Source organism: Primulina eburnea, chromosome 15 (genome assembly GCF_022965805.1).
Source record: "Primulina eburnea isolate SZY01 chromosome 15, ASM2296580v1, whole genome shotgun sequence".
Classification (NCBI taxonomy): Eukaryota; Viridiplantae; Streptophyta; class Magnoliopsida; order Lamiales; family Gesneriaceae; genus Primulina; species Primulina eburnea.
This window is the reverse complement of record NC_133115.1, coordinates 20,308,591-20,318,000: the sequence shown is the minus strand read 5'-3', so window position 1 is coordinate 20,318,000 and position 9,410 is coordinate 20,308,591. Positions and strand designations below refer to the sequence as shown.

The following is a 9,410-nucleotide window of genomic DNA, read 5'->3' as shown; positions in this document are numbered from 1 at the left end:
AAATCTTAACCCAAAACATTAAATCCCAAATATAAACTTAAAGCTTAAAGATACCTGTCATAAGCATGGTCTCCGGGTTCGTCTCTGTCGCGTGAAGGGAAAAAACTCTGCCTTGGGTAGGCAGATTCTTCTGAGGGCACTGCGGTAGCAAGTAGTCTAGACTACCACACTTGTAACACTTCCCGGAACCATACATACACTCTCCAGCATGGCGGCGTGTGCACTTAGGACAGATTGGGTGCTCAAAGATCCTTGGGACTGCACGTCCCTGCTGTTGCTGCCGCTGTCCTATGTTCTTGGGTGGACCATGAAACGGCCTCTTGTTCTGATGCTGCTGCTGAGGAGGAGGAGGGTGGTGTGGTACTGGAATCGGTCACTTGTTCTGGTCCTGCTCTGTAGCTAGAGCTTTGGAGATGGCAACATCATAAGTAGTAGGGCCAGCCACCCTAACACCACGACGCAAGATTGGCCGTAGTCCGTCCAGAAAGTGTCTCCACTTTGCTCCAGCATCATTCGCAATTAGGGGCACGAAATGGCAACCCCTCTCAAACTTACGGATGAACTCCGTAACAGTCAGATCTCCCTGCCTCAGGGTCATGAACTCCCTGGTCAACGTGGAACGCACCTCATCAGTAAATTATTTGGTGTAAAATACCTCCGTGAAGCGTGTCCAGCTCAGCGTAGCCAAGTTCAGGTCTATTGACGCTCCTTCCCACCATAAGCGGGCATCTCCTCTGAACAGATATGTGGCACAACGAACTCTATCCGCATCCCCAAGCTCCATAAACTTAAAGATAACCTCGAGGGACTTGATCTAGCCCTCGGCAATCATGGGTTCCGTCGTCCCTGAAAACTCCTTCGGACGCATCTTCATAAATCTCTCATAAGTAGCCCTGGGCCCTGTCTGCCTGGCTGCCACAGCATTGTTCCCCGCAAACTGTGCAAAGAGCTGGGATGGGCATTCATGTCAGGTGGAGGAGGTGGAGGTACATCCCTCTCCTGCCTCTGGTTCACGTCGTCCTCTTGGCGAGGCTCATCATCTCTAGTGCGCTCAAGAATGCGTCTAGGGGGCATACTATTCCATACAAAACCCATACGTAACAAACATGCATAATTCCATAATTTATTTAAATTTAAATACTGAACAATAAAAATCTGGACGTAAAATATTTCATGAAAACATGCTGTTAAATAATTCGTGCTTTAAATAAAATGCATAAATGTAAAACTTACAGACCGAAGATGTGACTTCATGAGCTTCTCGTTGTCAGTATTAGTACAACCTTTTACAAGAAAATAGGCTCTGATACCATCTATAATGGCCCGAAATTCGTACTTGAAAATTTGCGGAAAAATTTAAAATTTTCTCTTTAACTAATTAAAATGCCTCTTTAAATAAATACTGATGAAAAGATTCAATGTTTAAAATATTTGAAATAGCAGCGGAAGTAATTATTGTTTGTAAAATAACAATTTAAAATAATCCAACAAAAGATAAAATGTTTGAGCATAAAAATGGCAAATGCTGAAAATGAGGTCCTCGGGTTCTACTACTACCGACCCGAGATGGCTCACTGGTCTCCGCCCTCGATCCCGACCTCATCAGTACCCACAATAATTAAGTCTAGTGAGTGTAAAGACTCAGCATGCATATATCGTAAATAATGAGTAATAATAATAAAATTTCATGCAACGTAAAGAAAAATATCATGAGACAGGCGTAACGTAAAAATATCATGTCGTGAGTAAATATAATACGTGCATAACTGAACTGAAAATCATAAGTGAAATGTTTGCTTAATCGAGCCCTGTCATAAAATAACATGTCATAAATTTTTTGTTGAGATTATGTTCTACGCTAGTGGCCCCTGAACTGAACTGAACTGTATCGCCTGATCAGACTAAACCACAGTATACTGGGCGGTAGAGATCATCACAGCCCTTGGACTGGATATCCGTACCAATAAATGAACTGAACTGAACCGGTAAGTGACCACCGGGTGAAGTAATAGTCCCATGATAATGAAGTGGCCACAAGCAATATCGCATAGAAAAAATCCCCGGGTCTTTAAGTTTTGGTGGGATTTTGTTTTGCACCAAAGCAGAGAAATTTTCAGTTAGATTTACTGTTATATTGATGTGCAAAGGGAATATTAATGTGCAATTTCTTGAATACTTCTAAGAACTTACCGAATTGCACATCCAATTTGCCTTTTTTAATGCTGCAGGGAAAGGTGGGGGAATTTTAATTGTAGATTTAGAAAACTTACTTGTAGATGTGTCAACCGCTTCATCTCGTTGATCTTCTTTTTCAAAAAATTTTTCGCTCCTCAACACTATGGCTTTCACTTGCTCTTTCGGGTTGCTTTCCGTGTTGCTTGGCAAGATGCCCGGTTCTCTGCTAGTGATCATTTGAGCCAACTGACCTATCTGATTCTCCAAGCCCATTATTGATGCATCCTAGTTTTGTAGTCTAGTCTCAGTGGCTGAAATGAACTTAGACATCATCTGCTCTAAATTTGACTTTTCTTCTCTAGGAGGATCAGATCTGTACATCGGTTGTCCTCTTTGTGGTCGATTCTGACTGTTTTGACCACCCCATGAGAAGTTGGGATGTTGCCTCCATCCGGGGTTATATGTGTTCGAATATGGATCATTCCTTGAACAATTTTGGACTCTCACTTGATTCACAGGTGCCAATTTTGGCACATAAAAAGGACCACTATCTTGACAGTCCTTAATATAGTGTTCTCCTCCGCATTTTTCACAAAATATCTCTTGCAGACGCATAGCCGTGCCACCCATATTCAAACCATCCAGTTTCTTGTTCAAGACATCAAGTTGTGCAGTAATAGTGGAAAGGTCAGTTAACTGGTGAACTCCTGCACTTCTTCGCTGGTTGTTCCTTTCAGATTGAGGATGATAGCTGCTAGCAGCCATCTCCTCCAATAACTGTATCCTTCCTCAGCAGTTTTTCTCAAGAGGTTTCCACAAGCAGCATCATCTTTCATAGTACGATTATGAGTAAGCAAGCCATAGTAAAAGGTTTGAACAACTAACCTAAGTGGAAGTTCGTGATGAGGGAATCTTCGTAATAGATCTTTGAAACGCTCACATGCCTCATATAAAGTTTCCTGCTCGAATTGAGCAAATGTGGTGATGTCTGCCCACAACTTCATGATCTTAGATGGAGTAAAGTATTTAATGTGAAACGCTTTCGCCATGTCCTCCTATGTGGTGATCGAACCTACACGCAAACAATTTAACCATGCTTTAGCTTTATCACGTAAGAATAAAATAAATAAATGCAACCTAAAAGCATCATCAGAAACTCCATTAAATTTAAAAGTATCGCAAATTTCAAAAAAATCTGCGATGTGCGTGTTTGGATTGTCTACTGCAAATCCACGAAACTGGACTGTATTCTGAATCATCTGAATTATAGCTGGCATGATTTCGAAGTGGTTTGCCCGCACAATAGGCCTCACAATGCTGTGGCATGCTCCATCCAAAGAGGGCTGGGCATACTCTAGCATCAGTATGCGGCATGGCATCTGAACATGTCTATCATCATGGTGTTCCTCCTCGTGCTTGTGCTCGTGCGCCTCCATCAGTTCCTTCAGTATCTGCTGTTGTCTTATCTTGCGGAAAGTTCTTTCATTTTCAGGGTCGAACTGCTCAAGCTCCACGTCAAGTGACTTTTTCATGCACTGGACAAGATATCTGTGATAGAATATGGAGTGTTAATTTAATAAAAATGAAACAATGCTAAATAAAATAACTCAAAATAAAATTGTGAATTAACAGTCCCTGGCAATGGCACCAAAAACTTGGTCGAGCAAAACTTGCACTGTGGAATCCTTAATAAAAATATGGTTTTTTGTGCTTAAGTTTTAATCGCAAGTGCATGATGTCAAGTAATAATATAATGTACGTGGGTACGAGTATCGTTCCACTGAATACTGTATTTGACAATTATTATTTCTAGTTATCAAATCTTTAGCAACGAAAATTTGATTGTTTGTTTAGTACTACTATGCTCAAATAAATATGCAAATAAAAATGATGCACAAGTTAGATAATGAGATATAATATCTAGGATGGTTGATTAAAAATTCAATGAGAAATGAATTTGTTGGAATTTCAGTTCACCTACCCTGGTTAATTAATTAATGTGTTCGATAGTGATTGTATGCTTCCGACATGATTTTCTATTCAATTAAACACACTCTCTCGATCTATGCCAAACTAATTCTACTTAGTGAAGTAATTAAATGTCTTTAATTATTTATCAAGAGTGAATCGCATGTCGATCTATGAAATCCCATAGTTTTTTCGTCCTACTGGACTATGACTATCGGCGCGTATCCAATTTCATATATCTATGTAAATTGTAGATCCACAGACTAACTATCACAAGCTATTCTCTCGAAATAACTTGCAATATAAAAACGTTGTTAAATTTATCTACGCTCTAACAACACAATGAAAAACAGTAGCACATTCAAGAACAAAACAACAATCGAAATATAAATTAAATAAATCAAAATTTGGGGTAGGATCCCCTTAAATCCAAACAAATATTTTTGTTTAGGTAGTATAATTCATGGTAGAAATAAACCTAACAATGTTTAAATGATAAAAACTAGATCAGAAATACTATACGTGACGAAAGTGCGAGGAACGACGCCCAAAAAATCTTCGAATCTCCAACTCCAAGCGCAAAATCCTCTTCATGGCTTGTGGTGGCTGATGAATTATGTCAGAATGACCCCCAAAATCGTCCCTTAACCCTTCCATATCATTCATATCCAGAAAATAAGGTAAGGAATCGGACAAGAAATCTTCCCAAAAATAGGTGGCACTAGGACGGTAGAATATTAACGCTCGAGTACCACATCTTCTGTAATTCTTCTTGTGGAATGGGGTCTCGCTCGGGAGGTAGAATATTACCGCCCGAGCGCCAAGTATTCTGTATGTTTATTCTTCGGAAGGCACATCTCACGCCCGGGCGGTAGAATATTACCACCCGAGCGCCACACTTTCTGGAAATTGGCTCCGCGAATCACTTAACGCGCCCGAGCGGTAAATTTATGCCGCTCGGGCGCCAGTCTTTCTACACATTCTTGCACATTTTGATCCGATTCCAGTTTTCCGGTAATTTTTCTAGCAAATTCACCACTCCCAAGTAAGACATGATCACATTCATAGGCTTAATCTAAAACGAACAAAAATGTAAATGAAATGTACGCATGCACAATGAAAACATACACAAAACTAATGCATTAAAACACGTAAAAACCATACCTATCATTGAACAGACTTTTTCTTTTGAAAATTCTATTTTGCGCAAACCAATTACAAGATCATGGTTACTCAGATATGCAATAGATTTAAAGTTTAAGGGGTTCAATCTCTTATGCCACAACAAGTTTTTAGATGATTTGGAAGCAATGAAACAAACTGGTTGTAACGTCCCAGATTCGACGACTGTCCTCACTGTACCAAGACGAGTCTTTCAAGCGTGCTTATGTCCTCACTCACACGCACCCTAAGAAACTTCCTAGGAGGTCACCCATCCCAAAATTGCCCCAAGTCAAGAACGCTTAACTTTGGAGTTCTTATGTGATGAGCTACCGAAAAGAAGATGCACCTTCGTGATATGAGTAGTACCAATCAAATCTTTTTAAGCCCTCTTCAACTGTACAGTCCATTACATTGAACAGTCTCGGAATCCCTCTCATTCCGGTGTGGGATCGGTTCATTCATGTTCCCTCCACCTAGAAGCCTGCCAGAAGCCGCTCATTGTCCGTGCAACCTCATGGCACCGGCGATCATCCCCCGCCCTCTTCGGCCCCGGGCCTCACATGCCCACCAGCTTCCGCTCGGTTTGTCCTCGAACCACACCGTACTAAGAGAGGTCGGCTCTGATACCAACTGTAACGCCCCAGATTCGACGACATGTCCTCACTGTACCAAGATGATTCTTTCCAGCGTGCTTATGTCCTCACTCACACGCACCCTAAGAAACTTCCCAGGAGGTCACCCATCCCAAAATTACCCCAAGTCAAGCACGCTTAACTTTGGAGTTCTTATGTAATGAGCTACCGAAAAGAAGATGCACCTTCTTGATATGAGTAATACCAATCAAATCTTTTTAAGCCCTCTTCAACTGTACAGTGCATTAAATTGAGCAGTCTTGGAATCCCTCTCATTTCGTTGTGGGATCGGTTCATTCATGTTCCCTCCACCTATAAGCCTGCCAGGAGCCGCTCGTTGTCCGTGCAACCTCATGGCACCGACGATCACCCCCCGCCCTCTTCGGCCCCGGGCCTCACAGTTGGTATTAGAGCCAATGATCCCCAAAGGGTTGTGTACTGTCACTTCGAGAAGCTCAAGAAGTCACGCCTCAAATATGTGAGTTTTTACTGCTTTATATTTTATATGCTTAAAATTCTTTAAATGCTTATATGATACATGATATACATGTTAGTTGCATGTTGTATGAATTTTTTTTAATGCATGTTGGGTAGTAGAATTGATGAAGAACTAGTAAAAAATAGGTTGCATGTACTAACTGAGCTAGATTTAGGAGTCGGCATTGAGAATATTTGGGTTAGAATTGGAATTTTCAAGATTTTGAGGACCAAATTGAATATTTAAAGGTTAAGTTAGAGGTGGATAAGAGAATCTAAGCTTGGCAATCATCAAGTCAAGAAAAATTTCGAGGACAAAATTTAATTTAAAGGGGGAGAATTGTAACGTCCGAAAAATCAGTCCACGTAAACCACATGCATGCAAAATTATTTTAATTGCTTAATTGTTTTTGAATGCTTGAATAATATTTTATTATATAATTAAATGTATAATTTCATGATTAAATGATTATATGGCATGATTTCATGAAATTAACGATTTTACCCGAATATTCGATAATAGTCAGAGAAAAGGAGACCGGTGACGACCAAGAGAAAATAGTATTTTTCATTAATTAATGGCAAGGTTTCTTAAAATGATTTAATTTTCCTAAAAATGTTAGAGTTCCAATTATTTTACGAGTCGAGCTCGATTTTCCCGGGAAGCCAGTTTTGGGAAAAAAAAGAGTTTTAAAAGAAAAAAAATATTATTTTTGGGAAACTTTGTTGGAAACTAAATTCTGGAGTTTGAAAAAACATAAATCAATCGATTAAATCAAATAATACGCGAAAGCAAATTCGGCAGCTGGACTTATCAACTGAAATCAGCTGACACAAACTGATCAGTTGAGAACTGATCAGTTAAAACATTCAGCCGAAAATATTAAAGTCTCTCAACTGAAGATACCTCGGGAAAGATCATTCAACAGACAGAAAGACATATCAGACAGCAACTTAATATGGAAAGCCGCACCGCATAGAACAACGTATTTCGGCTATTGAAATTAAAACGCCGTTTTACAATCAATAATGAAGTGGCAATCAAGAACACTGTCCAAGAAATGATGAAGTGGCAATCAACGGATACATAAATTCAAAGTTACCGTGGAAAGATAAGTCTATAAATATGACTAAAGAGCAGTTGAAGTAAGACGACGATCTATCAATCTCAAACTTGCTATTACTCTGTCAAAATCTCAGCTCACTCTTATTAGATCTATTCGTAGCAATCAAGGCTACAAGTTGAGCAGACTAGCACTCTGTAATATTGATAATTCAATAAGTGCTAAGTTCAGTTACTCACAGAGATCATTGTATTATACTAAGAGTTTCAGTTTAGGCAGTAGATAAGTCCTAACTGAAGTGGGTCTGTACAAGTGCTGTACTCGATCAAAGTCTTTTAGTAAATATCCTATCCTTGAGATAGAAGGGGTGACGTAGGAGTTATTCAAATCTCCGAACATCCAGAAACATATTGTGTTGTCTTTACTTCAGCTTTTCATTTTCAGTTAGATACTCTATCTTTCAATCAGTTTAATTTCCGCAACTGCTTATTCAGTTTAACTGATTGTTATTGACCGACGGGATACTTAGTTCAGTTTGTAATAAAACTGAACTACCTTTTTCGAAGAACATTTAAATTCATGGAAGTGTTTATTCAACCCCCCCTTCTAAACACTCCTTAGTCAATAACCGATCCTATCAAGTGGTATCAGTGTAACGCCCCGAAAATTTTAAGGTCCACGCAAACCACATGCATGCAATTATTAAATTCTTTTGTATTTTAATTAATTGGTTTAATTGCATTAACTAATTATGTTGAGCTTATTGACATGTTTAAAATAAATTTTCTACATGATTGCATTAAAATTGCATTTTTAGGATTATTCGAGTGACGATCAAGGAACGGGGACCGAGGGCTGAAAAATGTAAAAGATTTTTACTAAATAATTGTTTTTAATTATTTAAAGTGCGGTCGATGTTTTTAAGTAAAATTTTGAAAGTATCGGGTTATGAGGTGATTTTATACGCCGGAACGTAATTTTTATCGGTATTGGCTTTTTAAATAAAATTCGAGCTTTCGAGCATCCCGGCTAATAAATTCACATTTTTATTTAAAAGAAAACTTTGTTTTTATTTTATTTAAAATCTAGTCAATTTAAATGGGCTTTAATTTTATGGCTTATTAGGCCTAAGCCTATTTAGTTGATTAAATTAGTATATAAGATATTAATAGACTCACAAACCCATTCTAGATTACAATTCAATCGGCCACTTTTTAAAAATTTTAAAACTCTCTCCCTCAAACACTCTCACACACGGCACATCAAATTTAAAGAAAATCGGCAGCAGCCTAGCCGTGAGTTGGAGGGTGATCGAGAGGTTCTTGTCCCGTCGTCTCCTCCGTTCTTCGTCGTCATCGTTTAGTCGAGCGTTTATAACGCAAAGGCACACCTTAATCTCCCTTTTCTCATCCATCATATCATAATATGTTTTAAATTGGTGTGTGTATGAAAAAGCATGGATTTATATTCAAGATTTTTGGTTATTATCGCATGTATGCTTGAACTCACGATTCATGTTTCTTTATAGCGTTTCTTGCACGTTAAGGGCTGCCATGATCCTATAATAAGTTGTAACAACGATTTCAAGTAATAACCTAGTCCCCTTACCCACCCAAGAAAAGCCAAGAAAAGCCAAGAAAACCAAGAAAGCCAAGAAAACCCAAGAAACAAGAAAGAAAACTACATGTGTTGTCTAGGCTTGGGGGGATCGGGTCTCACGTTGTAAGGGCCGGCTGGGTTCTTGGCTTGGTCCAGGACTTGGCTAAGGCCTCGATCGAGTCTAGGGCAGAGTCCTAGCCACGCTAGGACTCATGTTGGAAGGCGGCGAAGAGTCCTTCGCGAGAAGGACTCCAGCCGAGAAGCAAGACTGCATGCGTGCAGTCTTGCAGACTTCGTGTGAATGAGTGTGCTTGATCTAGGGCTTATGGGC

At 39.4% G+C, this 9,410-nt stretch overlaps 1 non-coding gene across 1 annotated transcript; it reads left to right on the top strand.

Annotated features, from left to right (window-relative positions):
- Positions 1 to 3,069: 3,069 nt before the first annotated feature.
- LOC140815770 (small nucleolar RNA R71) lies at positions 3,070 to 3,175 on the top strand. The gene has a single exon (XR_012114416.1). It is a non-coding gene; the product is annotated as a small nucleolar RNA R71 (small nucleolar RNA).
- The last annotated feature ends 6,235 nt before the right edge of the window (positions 3,176 to 9,410 follow it).